We start from the raw sequence: 17,482 nt of genomic DNA on the forward strand, positions 1-17,482 counted from the left end.
TGCTGCCCGGCAAGAACGGGCATGGGAGACTGGCTGGCAATCCAAGGTGCTATTGACATTTTGCTCTGTTGCCGCCTTCCTCTCCGATTCCGAAAAGGATTTATTGATGCTTAAATGCACAGTATAAAATTCATGAACCTGTCAATGGCCATCCTAAGCTGAACGCACCTGCTCTCGTCAGATCGCAGACTGCTACCCAGCTTAGGGCCCGGTAAGTACTGGCATGGGAGACTGGCTGGGAATCCCGGGTGCCGTTGACATTTTGCTCTGTAGCCGCCTTCCGCTTCGATTCCGAAAAGGATTTATTGATGCTTAAATCCACAGTATACAAGGTGTGAAGCTGTCGACGGCCATCCTAAGCCTAACGCGCCTGCTCTCGTCAGATCGCAGACTGGTACAGATCTTAGGGCCCGGTAAGTACCGGCATGGGACACTGGCTGGGAATCCCGGCTGCCGTTGACATTTTGCTCTGTTGCCGCCTTACGCTCCGATTCCGAAAAGGATTTATTGATGCTTAAATCCACAGTATACAGAGTGTGAAGATGTCTACGGCCATCCTAAGATGAATGCGCCTGTTCTCGTCAGATCGCAGACTGCTACCCAGCTTCGGGCCTGGTAAGTACCAGCATGGGAGACTGGCTGGGAATCCCGGGTGCAGTTGACATTTTGCTCTGTTTCTGCTCCGATTCCGAAAATTATTTATTGATGCTTAAATCCACAGTATACAAAGTGTAAAGCTGTCAACGGCCATCCTAAGCTGAACGCGCCTGCTCTCGTCAGATCGCAGACTGCTACCCAGCTTAGGGCCTGGTAAGTACCTGCATGGGAGACTGGCTGGGAACCCCGGGTGCAGTTGACATTTTAATCTGTTGCCGCCTTTCGCTCCGATTCGGAAAAGGATTTATTGATGCTTAAATCCACAATATACAGGGTGTGAAGCTGTCAACGGCCATCCTAAGCCTGAACGTGCCTGCTCTCCTCAGATCGCAGACTGCTGCCTGGCAGTTACCGGCATGGGAGACTGGCTAGCAATCCAAGGTGCCATTGACATTTTGCTCTGTTGCCGCCTTCCTCTCCGATTAAAAAAATATTTATTGATGCTTAAATCCACAATATACAAGTCTGAAGATGTCAACGGCCATCCTAAGCTGAACGCGCCTGCTCTCGTCAGATTCCAGACTGCTACCCAGCTTAGGGCCCGGTAAGTACTGGCATGGGAGACTGGCTGGGAATCCCGGGTGCCGTTGACATTTTGCTCTGTTGCCGCCTTCCGTTCCGATTCCGAAAAGGATTTATTGATGCTTAAATGCACAGTATACAAAGTGTGAAGCTGTCAATGGCCATCCTAAGCTGAACGTGCCTGCTCTCGTCAGATCGCAGACTGCTACCCAGCTTAGGGCCTGGTAAGTACCAGCATGGGAGACTGGCTGGGAATCCCGGGTGCAGTTGACATTTTAATCTGTTGCCGCCTTCCGCTCCGATTCGGAAAAGGATTTATTGATGCTTAAATCCACAATATACACGGTGTGAAGCTGTCAACGGCCATCCTAAGCCTGAATGTGCCTGCTCTCCTCAGATCGCAGACTGCTGCGCGGCAGATACCGGCATGGGAGACTGGCTGGCAATCCAAGGTGCCATTGACATTTTGCTCTGTTGCCGCCTTCTTCTCCGATTAATAAAAATATTTATTGATGCTTAAATCCACAATATACAAGGCGTAAAGAAGTCAACGGCCATCCTAAGCAGAATGCGCCTGCTCTCGTCAGATCACAGACTGCTACCCAGCTTAGGGCCCAGTAAGTACCGGCATGGGAGACTGGCTAGGAATCCAGGGTGCAGTTGACATTTTGCTCTGTTGCCGCCTTCCGCTCCGATTCGGAAAAGGATTTATTGATGCTTAAATGCACAGTATAAAGGGCATGAAGCTGTCAACGGCCACCCTAAGCTGAACGCGCCTGCTCTCGTCAGATCGCAGAATGCTACCCAGCTTAGGGTCCGGTAAGTACCAGCATGGGAGACTGGCTGGGAATCCCAGGTGTTGTTGACATTTTGCTCTGTAGCCGCCTTGCGTTCCGATTCCGAAAAGGATTTATTGATGCTTAAATCCACAGTATAAAGGGTGAGAAGCCGTCTACGGCTATCCTAAGCTGAATGTGCCTGTTCTTGTCAGATCGCAGACTGCTGCCCGGCAAGTACGGGCATGGGAGACTGGCTGGCAATCCAAGGTGCTATTGACATTTTGCTCTGTTGCCGCCTTCCTCTCCGATTCCGAAAAGGATTTATTGATGCTTAAATGCACAGTATAAAAAGCATGAAGCTGTCAATGGCCATCCTAAGCTGAACGCGCCTGCTCTCGTCAGATTGCAGACTGCTACCCAGCTTAGCGCCCGGTAAGTACTGGCATGGGAGACTGGCTGGGAATCCCGGGTGCCGTTGACATTTTGCTCTATTGCTGCCTTCCGCTCCGATTCCGAAAATAATTTATTGATGCTTAAATCCACAGTATACAAGGTGTGAAGCTGTCGACGGTCATCCTAAGCTGAATGCGCCTGTTCTCGTCAGATCGCACACTGCTACCCAGCTTCGGGCCTGGTAAGTACCAGCATGGGAGACTGGCTGGGATTCCCAGGTGTCGTTGACATTTTGCTCTGTTGCCGCCTTCAGCGCCGATTCCGAAAAGGATTTATTGATGCTTAAATCCACAGTATACAGGGTGTGAAGATGTCTACGGCCATCCTAAGCTGAATGCGCCTGTTCTCGTCAGATCGCAGACTGCTACCCAGCTTCGGGCCTGGTAAGTACCAGCATGGGAGACTGGCTGGGAATCCCAGGTGTCGTTGACATTTTGCTCTGTTGCCGCCTTACGCTCCGATTTCGAAAAGGAGTTATTGATGCTTAAATCCACAGTATACAAGGTGTGAAGCTGTCGACGGCCATCCTAAGCTGAACGCGCCTGCTCTCGTCAGATCGCAGACTGGTACAGATCTTAGGGCCCGGTAAGTACCGGCATGGGACACTGGCTTGGAATCCCGGCTGCCGTTGACATTTTGCTCTGTTGCCGCCTTCCGTTCCGATTCCGAAAAGGATTTATTGATTCTTAAATGCACAGTATAAAGGACGAGAAGCTGTCAACGGCCATCCTAAGCTGAATGCGCCTGTTCTCGTCAGATCGCAGACTGCTACCCAGCTTCGGGCCTGGTAAGTACGAGCATGGGAGACTGGCTGGGAATCCCAGGTGCAGTTGACATTTTGCTCTGTTTCTGCTCTGATTCCGAAAATTATTTATTGATGCTTAAATCCACAGTATACAAAGTGTGAAGCTGTTAACGGCCTTCCTAAGCTGAACGCGCCTGCTCTCGTCAGATCGCAGACTGCTACCCAGCTTAGGGCCTGGTAAGTACCAGCATGGGAGACTGGCTGGGAATCCCGGGTGCAGTTGACATTTTAATCTGTTGCCGCCTTCCGCTCCGATTCGGAAAAGGATTTATTGATGCTTAAATCCACAATATACAGGGTGTGAAGCTGTCAACGGCCATCCTAAGCCTGAACGTGCCTGCTCTCCTCAGATCGCAGACCGCTGCCCGGCAGTTACCGGCATGGGAGACTGGCTGGCAATCCAAGGTGCCATTGACATTTTGTTCTGTTGCCGCCATCCTCTCCGAATAATAAAAATATTTATTGATTTTTAAATCCACAATATACCAGGCGTGAATATGTCAACGGCCATCCTAAGCTGAACGCGCCTGCTCTTGTCAGATCGCAGACTGCTACCCAGCTTAGGGCCCAGTAAGTACCGGCATGGGAGACTGGCTGGGAATCCCGGGTGCAGTTGACATTTTGCTCTGTTGCCACCTTCCGTTCCGATTCCGAAAAGGATTTATTGATGCTTTAATGCACAGTATAAAGGGCATGAAGCTGTCAACGGCCATCCTAAGCTGGACGCGCCTGCTCTCGTCAGATCGCAGACTGCTACCCAGCTTAGGGCCCGGTAAGTACCAGCATGGGAGACTGGCTGGGAATCCCAGGTGTTGTTGACATTTTGCTCTTTAGCCGCCTTCCGCTCCGATTACGAAAAGGATTTATTGATGCTTAAATCCACAGTATACAGGGTGTGAAGCCGTCTACGGCTATCCTAAGCTGAATGTGCCTGTTCTTGTCAGATCGCAGACTGCTGCCCGGCAAGAACGGGCATGGGAGACTGGCTGGCAATCCAAGGTGCTATTGACATTTTGCTCTGTTGCCGCCTTCCTCTCCGATTCCGAAAAGGATTTATTGATGCTTAAATGCACAGTATAAAATTCATGAACCTGTCAATGGCCATCCTAAGCTGAACGCACCTGCTCTCGTCAGATCGCAGACTGCTACCCAGCTTAGGGCCCGGTAAGTACTGGCATGGGAGACTGGCTGGGAATCCCGGGTGCCATTGACATTTTGCTCTGTAGCCGCCTTCCGCTTCGATTCCGAAAAGGATTTATTGATGCTTAAATGCACAGTATAAAAAGCATGAAGCTGTCAATGGCCATTCTAAGCTGAACGTGCCTGCTCTCGTCAGATTGCAGACTGCTACCCAGCTTAGGGCCCGGTAAGTACTGGCATGGGAGACTGGCTGGGAATCCCAGGTGCCGTTGACATTTTGCTCTATTGCTGCCTTCCGCTCCGAATTCGAAAATAATTTATTGATGCTTAAATCCACAGTATACAAGGTGTGAAGCTGTCGACGGCCATTCTAAGCCTAACGCGCCTGCTCTCGTCAGATCGCAGACTGGTACAGATCTTAGGGCCCGGTAAGTACCGGCATGGGACACTGGCTGGGAATCCCGGCTGCCGTTGACATTTTGCTCTGTTGCCGCCTTACGCTCCGATTCCGAAAAGGATTTATTGATGCTTAAATCCACAGTATACAGAGTGTGAAGATGTCTACGGCCATCCTAAGATGAATGCGCCTGTTCTCGTCAGATCGCAGACTGCTACCCAGCTTCGGGCCTGGTAAGTACCAGCATGGGAGACTGGCTGGGAATCCCGGGTGCAGTTGACATTTTGCTCTGTTTCTGCTCCGATTCCGAAAATTATTTATTGATGCTTAAATCCACAGTATACAAAGTGTAAAGCTGTCAACGGCCATCCTAAGCTGAACGCGCCTGCTCTCGTCAGATCGCAGACTGCTACCCAGCTTAGGTCCTGGTAAGTACCTGCATGGGAGACTGGCTGGGAACCCCGGGTGCAGTTGACATTTTAATCTGTTGCCGCCTTCCGCTCCGATTCGGAAAAGGATTTATTGATGCTTAAATCCACAATATACAGGGTGTGAAGCTGTCAACGGCCATCCTAAGCCTGAACGTGCCTGCTCTCCACAGATCGCAGACTGCTACCTGGCAGTTACCGGCATGGGAGACTGGCTAGCAATCCAAGGTGCCATTGACATTTTGCTCTGTTGCCGCCTTCCTCTCCGATTAAAAAAATATTTATTGATGCTTAAATCCACAATATACAAGTCTGAAGATGTCAACTGCCATCCTAAGCTGAACGCGCCTGCTCTCGTCAGATCACAGACTGCTACCCAGCTTAGGGCCCAGTAAGTACCGGCATGGGAGACTGGCTAGGAATCCAGGGTGCAGTTGACATTTTGCTCTGTTGCCGCCTTCCGTTCCGATTCCGAAAAGGATTTATTGATGCTTAAATGCACAGTATAAAAATCATGAAGCTGTCAATGGCCATCCTAAGCTTAACGCGTCTGCTCTCGTCAGATCGCAGACTGGTACAGATCATAGGGCCCGGTAAGTACTGGCATGGGACACTGGCTGGGAATCCCGGTTGCCGTTGACATTTTGCTCTGTTGCCGCCTTCCGTTCCGATTCCGAAAAGGATTTATTGATGCTTAAATGCACAGTATACAAAGTGTGAAGCTGTCAACGGCCATCCTATGCTGAACGCGCCTGCTCTCCTCAGATCGCAGACTGCTGCCCAACTTAGGGCCTGGTAAGTACCAGCATGGTAGACTGGCTGGAATCTCAGGTGCAGTTGACATTTTAATCTGTTGCCGCCTTCCGCTCCGATTCGGAAAAGGATTTATTGATGCTTAAATCCACAATATACAGGGTGTGAAGCTGTCAACGGCCATCCTAAGCTGAACGTGTCTGCTCTCCTCAGATCGCAGACTGCTGCCCGGCAGATACCGGCGTGGGAGACTGGCTGGCAATCCAAGGTGCCATTGACATTTTGCTCTGTTGCCGCCTTCCTCTCCGATTAATAAAAATATTTATTGATGCTTAAATCCACATTATACAATGCGTGAAGATGTCAACGGCCATCCTAAGCTGAACGCGCCTGCTCTCGTCAGATCGCAGACTGCTACCCAGCTTAGGGCCCAGTAAGTACTGGCATGGGTGACTGGCTGGGAATCCCGGCTGCCGTTGACATTTTGCTCTGTTGCCGCCTTCCGTTCCGATTCCGAAAAGGATTTATTGATGCTTAAATGCACAGTATAAAAATCGTGAAGCTGTCAATGGCCATCCTAAGCTAAACGCGCCTGCTCTCGTCAGATCGCAGACTGGTACAGATCTTAGGGCCCGGTAAGTACTGGCATGGGACACTGGCTGGGAATCCCGGTTGCCGTTGACATTTTGCTCTGCTGCCGCCTTCCGTTCCGATTCCGAAAAGGATTTATTGATGCTTAAATGCACAGTATACAAAGTGTGAAGCTGTCAACGGCCATCCTATGCTGAACGCGCCTGCTCTTGTCAGATCGCAGACTGCTACCCAGCTTAGGGCCTGGTAAGTACCAGCATGGGAGACTGGCTGGGAATCCCAGGTGCAGTTGACATTTTAATCTGTTGCCGCCTTCCGCTCCGATTCGGAAAAGGATTTATTGATGCTTAAATGCACAGTATAAAGGGTGTGAAGCTGTCAACGGCCATCCTAAGCTGAACGCGCCTGCTCTCGTCAGATCGCAGACTGTTACCCAGCTTAGGGCCCAGTAAGTACCGGCATGGGAGACTGGCTGGGAATCCCGGGTGCAGTTGACATTTTGCTCTGTTGCCGCCTTCCGCTCCGATTCGGAAAAGGATTTATTGATGCTTAAATGCACAGTATAAAGGGTGTGAAGCTGTCAACGGCCATCCTAAGCTGAACGCGCCTGCTCTCGTCAGATCGCAGACTGTTACCCAGCTTAGGGCCCAGTAAGTACCGGCATGGGAGACTGGCTGGGAATCCCGGGTGCAGTTGACATTTTGCTCTGTTGCCGCCTTCCGTTCCGATTCCGAAAAGGATTTATTGATGCTTAAACCCACAGTATACATTGTGTGAAGCCGTCTACGGCTATCCTAAGCTGAATGTGCCTGTTCTTGTCAGATCGCAGACTGCTGTCCGGCAAGTACGGGCATAGGAGACTGACTGGCAATCCAAGGTGCTATTGACATTTTGCTCTGTTGCCGCCTTCCTCTCCGATTCCGAAAAGGATTTATTGATGCTTAAATGCACAGTATAAAAAGCATGAAGCTGTCAGTGGCCATCCTAAGCTGAACGCGCCTGCTCTCGTCAGATCGCAGACTGCTACCCAGCTTAGGGCCCGGTAAGTACTGGCATGGGAGACTGGCTGGGAATCCCAGGTGCCGTTGACATTTTGCTCTATTGCTGCCTTCCGCTCCGATTCCGAAAATAATTTATTGATGCTTAAATCCACAGTATACAAGGTGTGAAGCTGTCGACGGCCATCCTAAGCTTAACGCGCCTGCTCTCGTCAGATCGCAGACTGGTACAGATCTTAGGGCCCGGTAAGTACCGGCATGGGACACTGGCTGGGAATCCCGGCTGCCGTTGACATTTTGCTCTGTTGCCGCCTTCCGTTCCGATTCCGAAAAGGATTTATTGATGCTTAAATGCACAGTATAAAGGACGAGAAGATGTCAACGGCCAACCTAAGCTGAACGCGCCTGCTCTCGTCAGATCGCAGACTGCTACCCAGCTTAGGGCCCGGTAAGTACCAGCATGGGAGACTGACTGGGAATCCCAGGTGTCGTTGACATTTTGCTCTGTTGCCGCCTTCCGCTCCGATTCCGTAAAGGATTTATTGATGCTTAAATCCACAGTATACAGGGTGTGAAGATGTCTACGGCCATCCTAAGCTGACTGTGTCTGTTCTCGTCAGATCGCAGACTGCTACCCAGTCTTCGGGCCTGGTAAGTACCAGCATGGGAGACTGGCTGGGAATCCCGGGTGCAGTTGACATTTTGCTCTGTTTCTGCTCCGATTCCGAAAATTATTTATTGATGCTTAAATCCACAGTATACAAAGTGTGAAGCTGTCAACGGCCATCCTAAGCTGAACGCGCCTGCTCTCGTCAGATCGCAGACTGCTACCCAGCTTAGGGCCTGGTAAGTACCAGCATGGTAGACTGGCTGGAATCCCGGGTGCAGTAGACATTTTAATCTGTTGCCGCCTTCCGCTCCGATTCGGAAAAGGATTTATTGATGCTTAAATCCACAGTATACAAGGTGTGAAGCTGTCGACGGCCATCCTAAGCTTAACGCGCCTGCTCTCGTCAGATCGCAGACTGGTACAGATCTTAGTGCCCGGTAAGTACCGGCATGGGACACTGGCTGGGAATCCCGGCTGCCGTTGACATTTTGCTCTGTTGCCGCCTTCCGTTCCGATTCCGAAAAGGATTTATTGATGCTTAAATCCACAGTATACATTGTGTGAAGCCGTCTACGGCTATCCTAAGCTGAATGTGCCTGTTCTTGTCAGATCGCAGACTGCTGTCCGGCAAGTACGGGCATGGGAGACTAGCTGGCAATCCAAGGTGCTATTGACATTTTGCTCTGTTGCCGCCTTCCTCTCCGATTCCGAAAAGGATTTATTGATGCTTAAATGCACAGTATAAAAAGCATGAAGCTGTCAGTGGCCATCCTAAGCTGAACGCGCCTGCTCTCGTCAGATCGCAGACTGCTACCCAGCTTAGGGCCCGGTAAGTACTGGCATGGGAGACTGGCTGGGAATCCCAGGTGCCGTTGACATTTTGCTCTATTGCTGCCTTCCGCTCCGATTCCGAAAATAATTTATTGATGCTTAAATCCACAGTATACAAGGTGTGAAGCTGTCGACGGCCATCCTAAGCTTAACGCGCCTGCTCTCGTCAGATCGCAGACTGGTACAGATCTTAGGGCCCGGTAAGTACCGGCATGGGACACTGGCTGGGAATCCCGGCTGCCGTTGACATTTTGCTCTGTTGCCGCCTTCCGTTCCGATTCCGAAAAGGATTTATTGATGCTTAAATGCACAGTATAAAGGACGAGAAGATGTCAACGGCCAACCTAAGCTGAACGCGCCTGCTCTCGTCAGATCGCAGACTGCTACCCAGCTTAGGGCCCGGTAAGTACCAGCATGGGAGACTGACTGGGAATCCCAGGTGTCGTTGACATTTTGCTCTGTTGCCGCCTTCCGCTCCGATTCCGTAAAGGATTTATTGATGCTTAAATCCACAGTATACAGGGTGTGAAGATGTCTACGGCCATCCTAAGCTGACTGTGTCTGTTCTCGTCAGATCGCAGACTGCTACCCAGTCTTCGGGCCTGGTAAGTACCAGCATGGGAGACTGGCTGGGAATCCCGGGTGCAGTTGACATTTTGCTCTGTTTCTGCTCCGATTCCGAAAATTATTTATTGATGCTTAAATCCACAGTATACAAAGTGTGAAGCTGTCAACGGCCATCCTAAGCTGAACGCGCCTGCTCTCGTCAGATCGCAGACTGCTACCCAGCTTAGGGCCTGGTAAGTACCAGCATGGTAGACTGGCTGGAATCCCGGGTGCAGTAGACATTTTAATCTGTTGCCGCCTTCCGCTCCGATTCGGAAAAGGATTTATTGATGCTTAAATCCACAGTATACAAGGTGTGAAGCTGTCGACGGCCATCCTAAGCTTAACGCGCCTGCTCTCGTCAGATCGCAGACTGGTACAGATCTTAGTGCCCGGTAAGTACCGGCATGGGACACTGGCTGGGAATCCCGGCTGCCGTTGACATTTTGCTCTGTTGCCGCCTTCCGTTCCGATTCCGAAAAGGATTTATTGATGCTTAAATCCACAGTATACATTGTGTGAAGCCGTCTACGGCTATCCTAAGCTGAATGTGCCTGTTCTTGTCAGATCGCAGACTGCTGTCCGGCAAGTACGGGCATGGGAGACTAGCTGGCAATCCAAGGTGCTATTGACATTTTGCTCTGTTGCCGCCTTCCTCTCCGATTCCGAAAAGGATTTATTGATGCTTAAATGCACAGTATAAAAAGCATGAAGCTGTCAGTGGCCATCCTAAGCTGAACGCGCCTGCTCTCGTCAGATCGCAGACTGCTACCCAGCTTAGGGCCCGGTAAGTACTGGCATGGGAGACTGGCTGGGAATCCCAGGTGCCGTTGACATTTTGCTCTATTGCTGCCTTCCGCTCCGATTCCGAAAATAATTTATTGATGCTTAAATCCACAGTATACAAGGTGTGAAGCTGTCGACGGCCATCCTAAGCTTAACGCGCCTGCTCTCGTCAGATCGCAGACTGGTACAGATCTTAGGACCCGGTAAGTACCGGCATGGGACACTGGCTGGGAATCCCGGCTGCCGTTGACATTTTGCTCTGTTGCCGCCTTCCGTTCCGATTCCGAAAAGGATTTATTGATGCTTAAATGCACAGTATAAAGGACGAGAAGATGTCAACGGCCAACCTAAGCTGAACGCGCCTGCTCTCGTCAGATCGCAGACTGCTACCCAGCTTAGGGCCCGGTAAGTACCAGCATGGGAGACTGACTGGGAATACCAGGTGTCGTTGACATTTTGCTCTGTTGCCGCCTTCCGCTCCGATTCCGTAAAGGATTTATTGATGCTTAAATCCACAGTATACAGGGTGTGAAGATGTGTACGGCCATCCTAAGCTGAATGTGTCTGTTCTCGTCAGATCGCAGACTGCTACCCAGTCTTCGGGCCTGGTAAGTACCAGCATGGGAGACTGGCTGGGAATCCCGGGTGCAGTTGACATTTTGCTCTGTTTCTGCTCCGATTCCGAAAATTATTTATTGATGCTTAAATCCACAGTATACAAAGTGTGAAGCTGTCAACGGCCATCCTAAGCTGAACGCGCCTGCTCTCGTCAGATCGCAGACTGCTACCCAGCTTAGGGCCTGGTAAGTACCAGCATGGTAGACTGGCTGGAATCCCGGGTGCAGTAGACATTTTAATCTGTTGCCGCTTTCCGCTCCGATTCGGAAAAGGATTTATTGATGCTTAAATCCACAATATACAGGGTGTGAAGCTGTCAACGGCCATCCTAAGCTGAACGTGTCTGCTCTCCTCAGATCGCAGACTGCTGCCCGGCAGATACCGGCGTGGGAGACTGGCTGGCAATCCAAGGTGCCATTGACATTTTGCTCTGTTGCCGCCTTCCTCTCCGATTAATAAAAATATTTATTGATGCTTAAATCCACATTATACAATGCTTGAAGATGTCAACGGCCATCCTAAGCTGAACGTGCCTGCTCTCGTCAGATCGCAGACTGCTACCCAGCTTAGTGCCCAGTAAGTACCGGCATGGGAGACTGGCTGGGAATCCCGGCTGCCGTTGACATTTTGCTCTGTTGCCGCCTTCCGTTCCGATTCCGAAAAGGATTTATTGATGCTTAAATGCACAGTATAAAAATCGTGAAGCTGTCAATGGCCATCCTAAGCTTAACGCGCCTGCTCTCGTCAGATCGCAGACTGGTACAGATCTTAGGGCCCGGTAAGTACTGGCATGGGACACTGGCTGGGAATCACAGTTGCCGTTGACATTTTGCTCTGTTGCCGCCTTCCGTTCCGATTCCGAAAAGGATTTATTGATGCTTAAACGCACAGTATACAAAGTGTGAAGCTGTCAACGGCCATCCTATGCTGAACGCGCCTGCTCTCGTCAGATCGCAGACTGCTGCCCGGCAGTTACCGGCATGGGAGACTGGCTGGCAATCCAAGGTGCCATTGACATTTTGCTCTGTTGCAGCCATCCTCTCCGATTAATAAAAATATTTATTGATGCTTAAATCCACAATATACAAGGCGTGAAGATGTCAACGGCCATCCTAAACTGAACGCGCCTGCTCTTGTCAGATCGCAGACTGCTACCCAGCTTAGGGCCCAGTAAGTACCAGCATGGGAGACTGGCTGGGAATCCCGGGTGCAGTTGACATTTTGCTCTGTTGCCACCTTCCGTTCCGATTCCGAAAAGGATTTATTGATGCTTAAATGCACAGTATAAAGGGCGTGAAGCTGTCAACGGCCATCCTAAGCTGAACGCGCCTGCTCTCGTCAGATCGCAGACTGCTACCCAGCTTAGGGCCCGGTAAGTACCAGCATGGGAGACTGGCTGGGAATCCCAGGTGTTGTTGACATTTTGCTCTTTAGCCGCCTTCCGCTCCGATTCCGAAAAGGATTTATTGATGCTTAAATCCACAGTATACAGGGTGTGAAGCCGTCTACGGCTATCCTAAGCTGAATGTGCCTGTTCTTGTCACATCGCAGACTGCTGCCCGGCAAGAACGGGCATGGGAGACTGGCTGACAATCCAAGGTGCTATTGACATTTTGCTCTGTTGCCGCCTTCCTCTCCGATTCCGAAAAGGATTTATTGATGCTTAAATGCACAGTCTAAAATTCATGAAGCTGTCAATGGCCATCCTAAGCTGAACGCGCCTGCTCTCGTCAGATTGCAGACTGCTACCCAGCTTAGGGCCCGGTAAGTACTGGCATGGGACACTGGCTGGGAATCCCAGTTGCCGTTGACATTTTCCTCTGTTGCCGCCTTCCGTTCCGATTCCGAAAAGGATTTATTGATGCTTAAATGCACAGTATACAAAGTGTGAAGCTGTCAACGGCCATCCTATGCTGAACGCGCCTGCTCTCGTCAGATCGCAGACTGCTACCCAGCTTAGGTCCTGCTAAGTACCAGCATGGTATACTGGCTGGGAATCCCGGGTGCAGTGGACATTTTAATCTGTTGCCGCCTTCCGCTCCGATTCGGAAAAGGATTTATTGATGCTTAAATGCACAGTATAAAGAGCGTGAAGCTGTCAACGGCCATCCTAAGCTGAACGCGCCTGCTCTCGTCAGATCGCAGACTGCTACCCAGCTTAGGGCCCAGTAAGTACCAGCATGGGAGACTGGCTGGGAATCCCAGGTGTTGTTGACATTTTGCTCTGTAGCCGCCTTCAGCTCCGATTCCGAAAAGGATTTATTGATGCTTAAATGCACAGTATAAAAAGCATGAAGCTGTCAATGGCCATCCTAAGCTGAACGCGCCTGCTCTCGTCAGATCGCAGACTGCTACCCAGCTTAGGGCCCGGTAAGTACTGGCATGGGAGACTGGCTGGGAATCCCAGGTGCCGTTGACATTTTGCTCTATTGCTGCCTTCCGCTCCGATTCCGAAAAGAATTTATTGATGCTTAAATCCACAGTATACAAGGTGTGAAGCTGTCGACGGCCATCCTAAGCTTAACGCGCCTGCTCTCGTCAGATCGCAGACTGGTACAGATCTTAGGGCCCGGTAAATACCGGCATGGGACACTGGCTGGGAATCCCGGCTGCCGTTGACATTTTGCTCTGTTGCCGCCTTCCGTTCCGATTCCGAAAAGGATTTATTGATGCTTAAATGCACAATATAAAGGACAAGAAGATGTCAACGGCCAACCTAAGCTGATCGCGCCTGCTCTCGTCAGATCGCAGACTGCTACCCAGCTTAGGGCCCGGTAAGTACCAGCATGGGAGACTGACTGGGAATCCCAGGTGTCGTTGACATTTTGCTCTGTTGCCGCCTTCCGCTCCGATTCCGTAAAGGATTTATTGATGCTTAAATCCACAGTATACAGGGGGTGAAAATGTCTACGGCCATCCTAAGCTGAATGTGTCTGTTCTCGTCAGATCGCAGACTGCTACCCAGCTTCGGGCCTGGTAAATACCAGCATGGGAGACTGGCTGGGAATCCCGGGTGCAGTTGACATTTTGCTCTGTTTCTGCTCCGATTCCGAAAATTATTTATTGATGCTTAAGTCCACAGTATAAAGGGCGTGAAGCTGTCAACGGCCATCCTAAGCTGAACGCGCCTGCTCTCGTCAGATCGCAGACTGCTACCCAGCTTATGGCCTGGTAAGTACCAGCATGGTAGACTGGCTGGAATCCCGGGTGCAGTTGACATTTTAATCTGTTGCCGCCTTCCGCTCCGATTCGGAAAAGGATTTATTGATGCTTAAATCCACAATATACAGGGTGTGAAGCTGTCAACGACCATCCTAAGCTGAACGTGTCTGCTCTCCTCCGATCGCAGACTGCTGCCCGGCAGATACCGGCGTGGGAGACTGGCTGGCAATCCAAGGTTCCATTGACATTTTGCTCTGTTGCCGCCTTCCACTCCGATTAATAAAAATATTTATTGATGCTTAAATCCACAATATACAATGCATGAAGATGTCAACGGCCATCCTAAGCTGAACGCGCCTGCTCTCGTCAGATCGCAGACTGCTACCCAGCTTAGGGCCCAGTAAGTACCGGCATGGGAGACTGGCTGGGAATCCCGGGTGCAGTTGAAATTTTGCTCTGTTGCCGCCTTCCGTTCCGATTCCGAAAAGAATTTATTGATGCTTAAATGCACAGTATAAAAAGCATGAAGCTGTCAATGGCCATCCTAAGCTGAACGCGCCTGCTCTCGTCAGATCGCAGACTGCTACCCAGCTTAGGGCCCGGTAAGTACTGGCATGGTAGACTGGCTGGGAATCCCGGTTGCCGTTGACATTTTGTTCTATTGCTGCCTTCTGCTCCGATTCCGAAAATAATTTATTGATGCTTAAATCCACAGTATACAAGGTGTGAAGCTGTCGACGGCCATCCTAAGCTTAACGCGCCTGCTCTCGTCAGATCGCAGACTGGTACAGATCTTAGGACCCGTTAAGTACCGGCATGGGACACTGGCTGGGAATCCAGGCTGCCGTTGACATTTTGCTCTGTTGCCGCCTTCCGTTCCGATTCCGAAAAGGATTTATTGATGCTTAAATCCACAGTATACATTGTGTGAAGCCGTCTACGGCTATCCTAAGCTGAATGTGCCTGTTCTTGTCAGATCGCAGACTGCTGCCCGGCAAGTACGGGCGTGGGAGACTGGCTGGCAATCCAAGGTGCTATTGACATTTTGCTCTGTTGCCGCCTTCCTCTCCGATTCCGAAAAGGATTTATTGATGCTTAAATCCACAGTATAAAAAGCATGAAGCTGTCAATGGCCATCCTAAGCTGAACGTGCCTGCTCTCGTCAGATCATAGACTGCTACCCAGCTTAGGGCCCGGTAAGTACTGGCATGGGACACTGGCTGGGAATCCCGGCTGCCGTTGACATTTTGCTCTGTTGCCGCCTTCCGTTCCGATTCCGAAAAGGATTTATTGATGCTTAAATGCACAGTATAAAGGGCAAGAAGCTGTCAACGGCCATCCTAAGCTGAACGCGCCTGCTCTCATCAGATCGCAGACTGCTACCCAGCTTAGGGCCAGGTAAGTACCAGCGTGGGAGACTGGCTGGGAATCCCAGGTGTCGTTGACATTTTGCTCTGTTGCCGCCTTCCGCGCCGATTCCGAAAAGGATTTATTGATGCTTAAATCCACAGTATACAGGGTGTGAAGATGTCTACGGCCATCCTAAGCTGAATGCGCCTGCTCTCGTCAGAAGACAGACTGCTACCCATTTTAGGGCCCGGTAAGTACCAGTATGGGAGACTGGCTGGGAATTTCAGGTGTTGTTGACATTTTGCTCTGTAGCTCTGTAGACATTTTGCTCCGATTCCGAAAAGGATTTATTGATGCTTAAATCCACAGTATACAGGGTGTGAAGCCGTCTACGGCTATCCTAAGCTGAATGCGCCTGTTCTTGTCAGATCGCAGACTGCTGCCCGGCAAGTACGGGCATGGGAGACTGGCTGGCAATCCAAGGTGCTATTGACATTTTGCTCTGTTGCCGCCTTCCTCTCCGATTAAAAAAAATATTTACTGATGCTTAAATCCACAGTATACAAGGCGTGAACAGGTCAACGGCCATCCTAAGCTGAACGCGCCTGCTCTCGTCAGATCGCAGACTGCTACGCAGCTTAGGGCCCGGTAAGTACCGGCATGGGAGACTGGCTGGGAATCCCGGGTGCAGTTGACATTTTGCTCTGTTGCCGCCTTCCGTTCCTATTCCGAAAAGAATTTATTGATGCTTAAATGCACAGTATAAAAAGCATGAAGCTGTCAATGGCCATCCTAAGCTGAACGCGCCTGCTCTTGTCAGATCGCAGACTGCTACCCAGCTAAGGGCCCGGTAAGTATTGGCATGGGAGACTGGCTGGGAATCCAAGGTGCTATTGACATTTTGCTCTGTTGCCGCCTTCCTCTCCGATTCCGAAAAGGATTTATTGATGCTTAAATGCACAGTATAAAAAGCATGAAGCTGTCAATGGCCATCGTAAGCTGAACGTGCCTGCTCTCGTCAGATCGCAGACTGCTACCCGGCTTAGAGCTCGGTAAGTACTGGCATGGGAGACTGGCTGGGAATCCCGGGTGCAGTTGACATTTTGCTCTGTTTCTGCTCCGATTCCGAAAATTATTTATTGATGCTTAAGTCCACAGTATACAAAGTGTGAAGCTGTCAACGGCCATCATAAGCTGAACGTGCGTGCTCTCGTCAGATCGCAGACTGCTACCCAGCTTAGGACCTGGTAAGTACCAGCATGGGAGACTGGCTGGGAATCCCGGGTGCAGTTGACATTTTAATCTGTTGCCGCCTTCCGCTCCGATTCGGAAAAGGATTTATTGATGCTTAAATGCACAGTATAAAGGGCGTGAAGCTGTTAACGGCCATCCTAAGCTGAATGCGCCTGCTCTCGTCGGATCGCAGACTGCTTCCCAGCTTAGGGCCCGGTAAGTACCAGCATGGGAGACTGGCTGGGAATCTCAGGTGTTGTTGACATTTTGTTCTGTAGCTCTGTAGACATTTTGCTCCGATTCCGAACAGGATTTATTGATGCTTAAATCCACAATATACAGGGTGTGAAGCTGTCAACGGCCATCCTAAGCCTGAACGTGCCTGCTCTTCTCAGATCGCAGACTGATGCCCGGCAGTTACCGGCATGGGAGACTGGCTGGCAATCCAAGGTGCCATTGACATTTTGCTCTGTTGCCGCCTTCCTCTGCGATTAATAAAAATAATTATTGATGCTTAAATCCACAATATACAAGGCGTGAAGATGTCAACGGCCATCCTAAGCTGAACGTGCCTGCTCTCGTCATATCGCAGACTGCTACCCAGCTTAGGGCCCAGCAAGTACCGGCATGGGAGACTGGCTGGGAATGCCGGGTGCAGTTGACATTTTGCTCTGTTGCCGCCTTCCGTTCCGATTCCGAAAAGGATTTATTGATGCTTAAATGCACAGTATAAAAAGCATGAAGCTGTCAATGGCCATCCAAA

General features: G+C 50.5%; 16 pseudogenes; all 16 read left to right on the forward strand.

The window, feature by feature from the left end:
* Nucleotides 1-140: 140 nt before the first annotated feature.
* Nucleotides 141-260, forward strand: LOC130316310 (5S ribosomal RNA; annotated as a pseudogene).
* Nucleotides 261-2,723: 2,463 nt separating this feature from the next.
* LOC130352508 (5S ribosomal RNA) lies at nt 2,724-2,843 on the forward strand (annotated as a pseudogene).
* Nucleotides 2,844-3,917: 1,074 nt separating this feature from the next.
* On the forward strand, nt 3,918-4,037 carry LOC130321438 (5S ribosomal RNA; annotated as a pseudogene).
* Nucleotides 4,038-4,309: 272 nt separating this feature from the next.
* On the forward strand, nt 4,310-4,429 carry LOC130318182 (5S ribosomal RNA; annotated as a pseudogene).
* Nucleotides 4,430-4,511: 82 nt separating this feature from the next.
* On the forward strand, nt 4,512-4,631 carry LOC130352886 (5S ribosomal RNA; annotated as a pseudogene).
* A 2,865-nt stretch (nt 4,632-7,496) lies between these two features.
* Nucleotides 7,497-7,616, forward strand: LOC130322116 (5S ribosomal RNA; annotated as a pseudogene).
* A 284-nt stretch (nt 7,617-7,900) lies between these two features.
* On the forward strand, nt 7,901-8,020 carry LOC130334016 (5S ribosomal RNA; annotated as a pseudogene).
* Nucleotides 8,021-8,891: 871 nt separating this feature from the next.
* LOC130322127 (5S ribosomal RNA) lies at nt 8,892-9,011 on the forward strand (annotated as a pseudogene).
* Nucleotides 9,012-9,295: 284 nt separating this feature from the next.
* On the forward strand, nt 9,296-9,415 carry LOC130334027 (5S ribosomal RNA; annotated as a pseudogene).
* An 871-nt stretch (nt 9,416-10,286) lies between these two features.
* LOC130322138 (5S ribosomal RNA) lies at nt 10,287-10,406 on the forward strand (annotated as a pseudogene).
* Nucleotides 10,407-10,690: 284 nt separating this feature from the next.
* On the forward strand, nt 10,691-10,810 carry LOC130326119 (5S ribosomal RNA; annotated as a pseudogene).
* Nucleotides 10,811-12,275: 1,465 nt separating this feature from the next.
* LOC130319582 (5S ribosomal RNA) lies at nt 12,276-12,395 on the forward strand (annotated as a pseudogene).
* An 878-nt stretch (nt 12,396-13,273) lies between these two features.
* Nucleotides 13,274-13,393, forward strand: LOC130335695 (5S ribosomal RNA; annotated as a pseudogene).
* Nucleotides 13,394-13,677: 284 nt separating this feature from the next.
* On the forward strand, nt 13,678-13,797 carry LOC130352686 (5S ribosomal RNA; annotated as a pseudogene).
* A 1,666-nt stretch (nt 13,798-15,463) lies between these two features.
* Nucleotides 15,464-15,583, forward strand: LOC130315354 (5S ribosomal RNA; annotated as a pseudogene).
* A 480-nt stretch (nt 15,584-16,063) lies between these two features.
* LOC130321614 (5S ribosomal RNA) lies at nt 16,064-16,183 on the forward strand (annotated as a pseudogene).
* The last annotated feature ends 1,299 nt before the right edge of the window (nt 16,184-17,482 follow it).

The sequence above is a fragment of the Hyla sarda genome, chromosome 1, assembly GCF_029499605.1.
Source record: "Hyla sarda isolate aHylSar1 chromosome 1, aHylSar1.hap1, whole genome shotgun sequence".
In the NCBI taxonomy this organism is placed as follows: Eukaryota; Metazoa; Chordata; class Amphibia; order Anura; family Hylidae; genus Hyla; species Hyla sarda.